This window comes from Dendropsophus ebraccatus, chromosome 1, assembly GCF_027789765.1.
Source record: "Dendropsophus ebraccatus isolate aDenEbr1 chromosome 1, aDenEbr1.pat, whole genome shotgun sequence".
In the NCBI taxonomy this organism is placed as follows: domain Eukaryota; kingdom Metazoa; phylum Chordata; class Amphibia; order Anura; family Hylidae; genus Dendropsophus; species Dendropsophus ebraccatus.
In genome coordinates, this window is record NC_091454.1 from 151,788,866 (window position 1) to 151,799,700 (window position 10,835).

General features: G+C 39.3%; 1 non-coding gene across 1 annotated transcript; it reads right to left on the reverse strand.

Annotated features, from left to right (window-relative positions):
• Positions 1-2,318: 2,318 nt before the first annotated feature.
• On the reverse strand, positions 2,319-2,477 carry LOC138781860 (U1 spliceosomal RNA). Its single transcript, XR_011361577.1, has one exon. It is a non-coding gene; the product is annotated as a U1 spliceosomal RNA (small nuclear RNA).
• Positions 2,478-10,835: the final 8,358 nt, after the last annotated feature.

A 10,835-nucleotide genomic window follows, 5' to 3' on the forward strand; every position in this document is an offset into this window, starting at 1 on the left:
AAAAGAGTTAGGAAATTCTGAAAGTATCTTACTGTAGAAGCTGAGTACAATCTGGATAGTGTGGTAATGGTGTGATTGTTTATCGTGTGTATACATGTACTATACCGCTCAGCCTCTGGATCTTGTATTACTGTCAGTTATCAGGATCTAGCAGAGACCTTTCCCTTTCAGGAGGAGCGTTTGTAAATGAATGATTCTGTTATTAGACATGATGCAATTTTTTTCTTCTCAGTGCACAGGAGAGAAAGAACATGGCTCGGCTTGCTTCCTTGTTTTTTTGTTCTGTCATTGACAGCCCATGACCATTTCCAGTATAAGATTGTGTGCATAGTGGCATTGTATTTCATTAACAAAATAAATGTTGATCGGTGTTCTACATTTTGGCTTAGACCTTGAATAGCATACACTGTGATTTAAGAAGCCTTACCATACAGTAACACAAATGTACTGTATTTCGAGGACTAACATATACTGTACGTTGCATGCAGACGCCAATTGTAGGAAAGCATCATTGTTAATAAATTTCATACAAACGAGGAGCGGTTTGTCTTTTATTTAACCCCTGAATAAGCAAGGTTTGGTTTATATGCATTGTTTTCCCCTCTGGCAGATACTTAACTCTTTGTCTAACATTCAGCAACCCCCAACACAAAGTGATCAGTCAGCCTCTTATTCCATCTGTATTATTTGTGTAAACGCTGCAGTGTTCTACAGTATTATCATGTATAATGTATAGTCTTTCTTGCATTTTTTGTACTCCTAAACACAAGAGAGTCATCACTTTTGTGTGGTCATAAAATTGATTGAGAAATTCATTAGATGCTGTCTGATTTCAATATATTTAGAGGTAACAAATAATGCTATACAGACAGTACTATACAGAAAGTCAGAGACCACCATTATTTACTTCATTGCCTGCCAGATACTGTACTGTTTAGTCAGGTGTGGAAAAAAAATGCTGCACAGTAAGGTTATGTTCACACATCGTAAATATGACTGTCTTCTTTTTTTTTTTTTTTGTTAGACAGCTGTCATTTAATGGCTAGTAGCGGCCATTTTTTAAGCAATGGCCGCTATTCATGTAACAATATACAATGTGAATACTGTAAAAAAAGAAAAAAAATAGTTTTTCTTTCTTTTAAACTGTACCAGTTACAAATATTTTGCCAACCTGTCTCAAAAAAAAAAAAACTCAAGAAAATGGTATAAAGACCATACACTTTCCTGCCTAAAATGAGCCCACATCCAGCTCTGTCAAGAGATAAATAAGAAAACTATGGATTTTGCAATGTGGGAACTGTTTTTTTTTTCCTATTGTGTTAAAGGGAAACAAAATTCTCACTTTATTCAATATGCAAATTTGCTATATGCTGCCTCTATATTCATGAGGAGGGGGTGGGTCGGCAGAGCGGACTCACCCCCACTGTACCAAACCATCTACATTCCACACCCAATAAAGCGAACTTTTACCAAAAATCGTGCTGAGGATGATGGTGAGAAAGCACATAAATGTATATAAATTTCTACCATTACCAAGAGAGGAACAGAAGAACATAACTGTCACTAAAACACCGCAAACCATATCTACAAACACCAGACACGCAATGGGTTGATCTTAAATGTATAATGTGATCTTTATTTGGTAGATTGTTTTTCCATTGTAGACATCGAGGATGTTTTTAAAAGGGTACTCGTAGACTGAAAAACAGATTTTAATACATTGCTTTAATAAAGTTATTATTACTTTACTAAAGCAAATGTAGATTTTATTCAGATTTTCAATTCCATTGACAGGCAGCAGTAAAGGTTGACATGGCCCCCTTCTGCTGCCACCAATGTTTGTATTAGGAAGTGCAGCACTATCTAATCCCTGCAGTTCCCTATCCCCTGCTCTGATCTATGCAAAGCAGGGTCACGCTCTGATCATGTACTGTATATTCTTATATACAGTACCTGCGGGGGAGGCTGCCCAATATGATTCCTGTGTCTGGCAGCCTCTGTGCAGTGATTGTTAGAACCTGTAGCAGGGCAAGCAGTGATAGCAGTCACCACTCCCTCTGTAGAGGCTGCTGAACATAGCATTCATGTATTAATCACAATCACAGATCCCTCAGGCAACAGCCTGAAGCATATCCTGGATAGCTATTCTTCCTAAGGACACTGTTTAGGCAGTGGAACATGTTGAAAGGGCTATATTTAGGTTTCAATAGCGATATTACTCTGCTCTGCTATCTATACAATATGTCATTATAGCTGGAATTTATTGGTTAGGCAGTGTACAGCCATTACACATGAGCACTGGGGATCAGTTTTTTTTTCAGGAGAAAGTGTGAACGCAGTCCCCCACTACCACGCAGCCCCCCACTACCACAAGTTTTCCACATTGTAGGGGTCAGCATACCCGGAGTGCAATGAATGAGCCTCACCCTGGGAGAACCACCTTAGTGATGATGGTATCTCCCCTACCAGGTAAGTATGTGGATCAGGTTTTAAAAACACAATTAGTCTACCCCCAAGTAATTTTTAGTGTATGGCTAGGCTACCCTAAAATTAAATTTTTAGTCAGGTTCCATAAGGGGGCCATTGCCTAAGGGATCTGTGATTGTGGTCCTATTGAGACCCCCGGCCTGTGACTGGAAGGCTTTTTGGGGGAATTAATGTATTAAAAACTAATTTTTAGTTTTTAAGTTCAAACTAAGTTTAAACTAAGTCTTTAGGTGCAAACTAAGTTTAAAAGCACATGGCTGTAGAGATGAAGGCGCAGAAGGAAACTGCTGGTGTTCTCAGAACAATGAACTGGCTATCTCGGAGTCCCTTTTCATTAGTGCAAATAATTCTAAATTCTAAGATTGCATCATAGGAAGAGATCCCTGCAGACTTCTTTGAAAACCTTAGGGCAAGTATCCTGAAAAGAGAAACTGAGATTACAAAATTTTTTTAAATCCTCTCTGACTTTTACACAGTTCCATCAGGTGAAAAGTTATAGTAACAATTTAAGTAGTGTTTTTATCATAAGCTATTTCCTTGTTTGATATATTGAATATTGCCAAGAACCTACATTAGTGGGGTCCAAAAAATAGCATGAAGGTCAAATCATGTATACAATGTATATAGAACTGTCATCTCCTGAAAGCACATTCTAATATAGAAAACTGCAACCTTTTTCACAGAATGTCGGTTTTAAAGAAAACATTTGCATTCATAACCATTTTCACACCAGGAAGCAAGCTTATTCTCTGTCTGCCATCAATATGGATTCAACTGTGAAATTTCTACAGTACAGTTTCTTTGCTCCACCAAGAGCAGCATCTCTGAACATATCGTACAGTTACATTAGACAGCTACTGCTGATTGTATTTTCTAACTAAAATTCAAAAGTAGTAAAGGCATGGAGAAAAAGAAGAGGATCATTAAAGGTAAGACTTTTAAAACTTTGATTCAAAAGTTCATTTCTGACAGATATCATCAATTGTGGAATTATTTAAGTGTAAAATCATAAGAAGAGCAGAAACAGATGCATAATAGAAAGAGTCAAGGGAATAGTGATATGGGGAACAAAAACAATGGAGACAATACAGTATGTAAAAGAATCAGAATAGTAGGAACCTACTACAACGTCTTCAACAAACATGCAATGTTAGGATGAACTCTGTAACAATTTTTATGTTATCAGAAATGTGAGTTACATACATCTGTTTTGCATATTATGTCCATGTTATATAGTATGTTTTTGTTGAATTCGCTTATAGACTTTAGCCCAATATTGTGTTTCAAACACAATGTACCAGGCGTGATGGACAAATGGTGGCAAGAAGTCGAACAAACATTACTTTACACAAAGTTGTTCATCAACTTCAAAACTTCCAATAATAAACTGCTGATTTTGCAGGGTACACATCAACTGTGAAAGACAGAATCTATAAAACAAATTCCAATCATTTTTTTTTATTTTTAAATAATTATTTTGCATTTTCTTGCATGAAGTAAGCATTTCATACAATAGAAAACAGATCTTAATAGTTGGTACTTTTCCTGTAGTTCTTGACCAAGTTTGCAATCACTTTAGCAGAGATTTTGTTCCACTTCTCCATACAGATCCTCTCCAAATCCTTCTAGGATCTGTCGCTGGACAACATTGAGTTTCAGCTTCCACCAAAGATTTTCTATTGGGTCAGGTCTGAAGACTAGCTTGGCCCTCCAGGGATTGAAATGCTTCTTACAGAGCTACTTTTTAGTTGCCCTAACTTTGTGTATCTGGCCATTGTCATGCTGGAAGATTGAACCACAACCCATCTTCATTGTTCTTACTGAAAGAAGGATGTTATCCTGTCCCTTTTCCAGCAGAAAATCACCCCCAATGTACACCGTTTCCATCCCTGTGCTTCACGGTTTGGACTGTCTTCTTGGGGTTGTACTTCTTCATCTTCTTCCTCCGAACATGGAGTGGAGTTAATATCAAAAATATTTTTCCCTTTTGGTATTTTAGTCTCATCTGACAACACAACCTTCTCCCATGCCTCCTTTGGATCATCCAGACGGTCATTGGTAAACTACAAACAGGCCTGGACATGTGTTGGCGTGATCAGGGGAACTTGCATGCAATGCAGAAATTTAATATAGGAAGGAAATCCCGTCACTCACTGCTTGAAATGCAAGCAGTGCTCTGGGATTTCCTTCCTATATTGCTTACCCCTTGCCACGAGCACTGTGACGCTGTTTATTACTGAAGTGCTGGTTTTACTACATTCAACAACTGCAGAAATGTAATCAATGACTGTGTAGTGTGCTACTAATGTAATATTTGAGATTGAGATCCTTGCTCTTTTCAGGTAATTCTGGCCTGATTCCTGACCTTTTCAGAATCATCCTTACCTCACGAGGTGAGATCTTACATGGAGACCCAGTCTGAGGAAGATTGACAGTCTTCTTGTGTTTCTTCCATTTTCTAATAATTGCACCAACAGTTGTTGCCTGTTTACCAAGCTGCTTGCTTATTGTCCTGTAGCCCATCCCAGCCTTGTGCCAGTCTACAATTTTTTTGTCCAAGATGTCCATAGACAGCACTTTGGTCTTGGCCATGGTAGAGAGGTTGGAGTGTGATTGAGTATGTGGACAGGTGCTTTTTTTAATATACATGTAACAAGTTCAAACAGTTGCAATTAATACAGATAATGAGTGCAGAGTAGGAGGAGCTTCTCAAAGAAATACTAACAGGTCTGTGAGAGCCTGAATTCTTGCTGGTTAGTAGGTGATCAAATACTTGATACTTGATGTAATAAAATGGCAATTAATTATTTAAAAATCAATATATATATATATATATATATATCACCAGATGCCCCTATTGTTAGAAATAAATTTATTTCATTTCATTATCCTGAATAACTCTGCGCAGTTGTTTTCATTCTGCCAGGGCTTGCTATTTGCAGGATTACCAATATTAGAATTACAGTTTCTATGATGAATATTATCTCTCACAGACATTTCCTCTATGTACAGCTGCTTGCATGCCAGCTAGTAGAAGGTATGGGCCAGTGCTGAAATTACTGACAATATAGATTTGCTACTGAGCTGCAGCTCAACTATTCTATTATTCACTGACATTGCACGCTAATGCCTATGTGTATGTGAAAGCTCTTGAAACAGGAAAGGAAGAAGGGACTGCCAGGGAACAGTGGAGACAGCAGGCAGAGGGGAAATATAAGGTGAGATTAAAGCTATAGTACATAGAGGAAAAGGGGACGTAACTAGTGATCAGCGAATCCTAAAATGCTCGGGTGCTCGTTACTCGAGACAAATATTTCCCGATACTCGGGTGCTTGTTTCGAGTAACGAACCCCATTGAAGTCAATGGGAAACTCAAGCATTTTTGTAGGGGACCCAGGCTTGGTAGAGGGAAGGTTGTGTGAAAACCTGTCAACCTCAGAAAATGATGCAAACACCACAGAAATGGACAGGAAACAGCAGGGGCAGCATGCATAGATGCTTCTGAGGCTGCCTAATCGCACTATTATCCCAAATTATGGGCAACAGTATTGCAGTGATCACACAGTGAACCACCCCAAAATTTAGCCTGACACAGCATGGCAGTGAGAACACAGGGGACCATTAAAACAGAGGTAGCATATGATGAACCACCCAAAAACTTTGCCTGACCCAACATATCAACATCAAAGAAAGTAGAAGGTATTGGTGAAAGGACGGCAGAGGACACCCGTAAGATGACATCCACAGATAATATGGTTTGAAATGGTCAAGACAAGGATGCTAAATTGGATTTGACTTTGAATTTGATTGTAGCAGTTGGGGTCACATTCCCTGCATCATGTGACTTACCACTTCTCCCCCCACCTCTGTTTTGACTTTGAATTTGACTGTAGCAGTTTGGGTAATATTCCCTGCATCATGTGATTCACCACCTCTCCCCCACCGCAGTTTTGAGTTTAAATTTTACTTTGACTGCAGCAGTTGGAGTAACATTCCCTGCACCTCTCCCCCCCACCGCTGTTTTGAGTTTGAATTTGACTTTGACTGTAGCAGTTGGAGTAAGATTCCCTGCATCATGTAATGCTCATGGGGTATGGCTGTCTCAGCACAATACTCAACACTCAATACTCAACTGGACACATTATCCGCTATCCACGTGATCACATGTTCACACTGCTGCGGTTTTAATATCTGTCTACCATGAGAAGTTGGGTGAAGAAGCTAGCGAGTAAACATCTGCGGTGTGCCACTGCTGCCCCCTGAACCACGGCCTCTGCCAACTGCATCGCTTGGAACCCCACGCCCTCGTCCTCATCCTCAACCCTTACTCCTGGGGTTCACCATTTTATGGACACTGCACAGTATGGAGCTTAGATATGCCTTGAGAAAGAAATACAGAAATCAGAAAATATACTAGTGGTCCCACTAGTTTTTTGGGGGGCTGTGGGATACAATCTGTTGATGGCTGCACCTATACACTCTGTGACACCCCCTTTATACTGTGCCAGCAGTAATGAACCTAAATATGCCTTGAGTAAGAAATACAGAAATCAGAAAATATACTAGTGGTCCCACTAGTTTTTGGGAGGCTGTGATATACAATCTGGTGATGGCTGCATCTATATACTCTGTGACACCCCCTTTACACTATGCAAGCAGTAGTGAACTTAGATATCCCTTGAACAAGAAGTACAGAAATCATAAAATATACTAGTGGTCCCAATAAAAGATAGTGGTCCCCCTTTCTGCCAGCAGCCGATCACAACAGTGTGCTGCTAAAATTGTGGTAGCTGCACTGCAAGTCCCAGCCAGCAGTCTGTAGTAATACAATTTAAAAACAATTTGAAGCCCTTACAAGGGCTGTTTGGTTGTTTCACTAGTATTCCCTGCCTACTGGAACGCTAATTCCCTCCCTAACGCTCTCCCTGACCAGCAGCAGCTCTGTCCCTAATCTCTTCCAGCATGCATGTGAGCAGAGCCTTGCCGGACACGCTTTTTATATGGCAGGGTCATCTGATCTGGCCAACCAATAGCTGCTATCGACATGTATGGGTCCCACGTGATCGCAGGATGTACCAATGAGTCTCCTGCATGTTTATTGGCTGAGAAATAGCGCCCAAACTTACAGGAAACGGATGATGAGATTTTTTTGAGTATCGCGGGATGCTCGTCCGAGTAACGAGTACCATAGAGTACCCTTATTCTGGAACCAGTACCAAGCTCGGACGAGCATGCTCTGTCATCACTCTGTTGTTCAGAGTAATGGACATAACAAAAGCAGGAGATTAACAACAAGACCATATAACATATAAAAATGTATAAAAAACAACCGCGCTCCTGATAGACACCACTACTCGTAGATGTCCGTATAGCAGCAGGCTACCAACAAGTGGTTACTGCTCCCACTCAGTAGGATAATAATTAAAAATAATGATAGTGTTGTGCCGCGCTAAAAAGATGTCATATACATAAATAAACAATAGAGTTCACATGATCTCTTCCATGTGTATTGTTAGAGATAAAATCACTCACCACATTGGTGTGTCGGTTATGCTCTGACTTGTAGTCCTCCGTATCAACGGATACAGCGTCCGATAAGTATAAGTTTCTTTCTGGATTCCTTTTAAAATCCTCAGAGTAAGTTAGGGTTCTGTACGTCCTTTTTGGTTCTTTTTGCCTCTTGAGAAAGAAGGTCGGAACCTTCGAAACGCGTTGAGGACACTTTTGCCTCCTACAGCGACCCGTACTGTGACGTCACAGAGAACTCCGCTCAGAATCACCCCAGCTAGCGTTTTACGCGCCACCGGCCGGGGCGCACGCTTTGCATAGAACTTACAAACAACCAAAAAGGACGTACAGAACCCTAACTTACTCTGAGGATTTTAAAAGGAATCCAGAAAGAAACTTATACTTATCGGACGCTGTATCCGTTGATACGGAGGACTACAAGTCAGAGCATAACCGACACACCAATGTGGTGAGTGATTTTATCTCTAACAATACACATGGGAGAGATCATGTGAACTCTATTGTTTATTTATTTATATGACATCTTTTTAGCGCGGCACAACACTATCATTATTTTTAATTAAGACCATATAACAGTTGTAAGTTTGGCTAACAGAGACATTAGCATTAAAGACAGTAGTAAGTGACTGCACATTTAAACCATCTACACACTTTTAAAGATCATAAATCCCTTTCATTTATATTCTTTTTGTGATTTATGAATGTCCTGTGGGTTTCTTGTTCATCTGATATCACCCTACAAAATTACAAGTAACAGATGCATCAATAGTACATTAGTGACAGTTTTTATATAATAACTGAATATTATTATTATTATTATTACCAAGCACAAGCAAAAGCAGGAAGATAAATATGAGGAAAATATTATTAGGTTTAGGTTGTTTTTCTTTCTGTGAGTTTTCCCCCACATGAGCCTTATCTGTTTACTCCAGTATTAAAAAGTATACAATATGGAATTGTGTATTTTTTTTTTATTTTACAGTATCCCTCTGTATAAGACAGCATGGCATATGCACATTGGCCTAGTATATATGAAAAGGACGCTCTTTGTCATCCACTTGGTGCCTTGATTACACTCGGTTTATGCTTCTTGGGCTTTTCTGGTGAATGTTTTGCAAAATGAGATGGGAACAAAGCCTTTTACCTTTAGAAGAATTAAATATTGTAGGCAGAGACTCAGTGTAATAGACCAAGTTATACCATGAACCACATACAGTATGTTTATAATAAGTGTATTTTGCTATATTTTCAAAGCCTTAAAATTTGCACTTTAGAAAATCCCGTGATAAAAATAGTAGCAAGAATATGATTGAAAAATAGGGCATGTTCAGAAACGTACAAGTCGGTTTATATGAAATGTGTTTATTGAGCTATTCATATTGTTTAAGATAAGTAAAAAAGATAAGTTACTGTCTCCACCTCTCTGTCGCCTGTGTTATCTTGGATAGAGACTCAAGTGACCTCATCTGGCAGAATTCCACCAACACAGTAGGAAATGGCAAATAAACAGGAAATTAATGTGGTCTCATATGGCCTTTGTCAAAGCCAATATTACCAAGCTACTAATAGAGCAATACATAAAGACATCCAAATACTTAGATCTGTATCTCTACTCTTCTGTGGGTGGTCTGCATATGTCTTTTCTCTCCTGTGTCTGCAATATGTGCTTGACCCTGGATATATTAAAGGGGAACTACTTATACTGGTTTGACTAAAGCCCTGGGAGGCAGCAGTATTTTCTATGTGCTAAAGAGAATTTAATTCTCCTGATAGCTAAAGTCATGAAAACTACTACATAATTGAGTTGGTAGAAAAAGAGGAATGGGGGAGAAGAAGTCAGTCATTTTTAGGACAAGCACATTCCAGCTGCCATGTACCGTCACTGAAATCCAGTCCAGCTTGGAGCTGTCCAAGATTCCAGCAACAATTCACACCTGTAGAGGTCATGTCCCCTTCCTGCATAGTCATATTAACCGTTCCTCTGTTCCCTATCTCCCTGGTATGAGCAGCACAGATAGCAAAAACTGGCCATGTTTTTGGACATCTACGCCACCAGCATGATACTGTATATGATACAGCATGATAATTTCCTGCAAAATCTATTGTTGCCTTAAACTATTCATGAGAAACAAGCTTCTACTGACAGATTTTATTAGTGTATAGTCACACACAGCAGATTTGTTGCAGAAATGGTTACCACTGTCCTATTCACCTAATGAGACTTGCAGAAATCCATGTCCCTTTGGGACACAGAATTTCCTTAGCAAATCTTCTACATGTGACTACAGTGAAACATTCCGAGCAAACTACTTCTTCGAGAAGACCCTCTTCTTCCAGACCAATTTTTTTTGTGACCAATTATTTAACCATTACTGGCCTCTCTGCTTGTCAATCATCGCACTGACAGGCAGAGAGCAGTGATTACACACGGGTGGGGAGCCGCCCAGATAACTAACTGCCCGCCTCTGCATAGCAGCTTTATGCAGTGAGGCAGGGAACCAAATCAGCCCAATTGGGCTAATTGGTTCCCTTTACGACTGGAAGTCTTGTAAATGTTCTTCTATAACTTTTATACATTTCATAAGACTGGGTTATGTGTTCTACAGCCACCAATTTTAGTTTCATGTCAGACTGACCTGTGCTAAAAGTCAATCACTCTATAACCAAGATAGAAAGATAGAGACTGAATACAAAAAATCGAAATCAATGTGAGCCTTTTTTTTTTTTTTTTTTAATTAAATGTCTTTGTGAAAACACTTTGAGGTACAGAAAGTAATACAACACTGAGGTTGTAAGATTTTTCTTCTTCTGAAGATTTT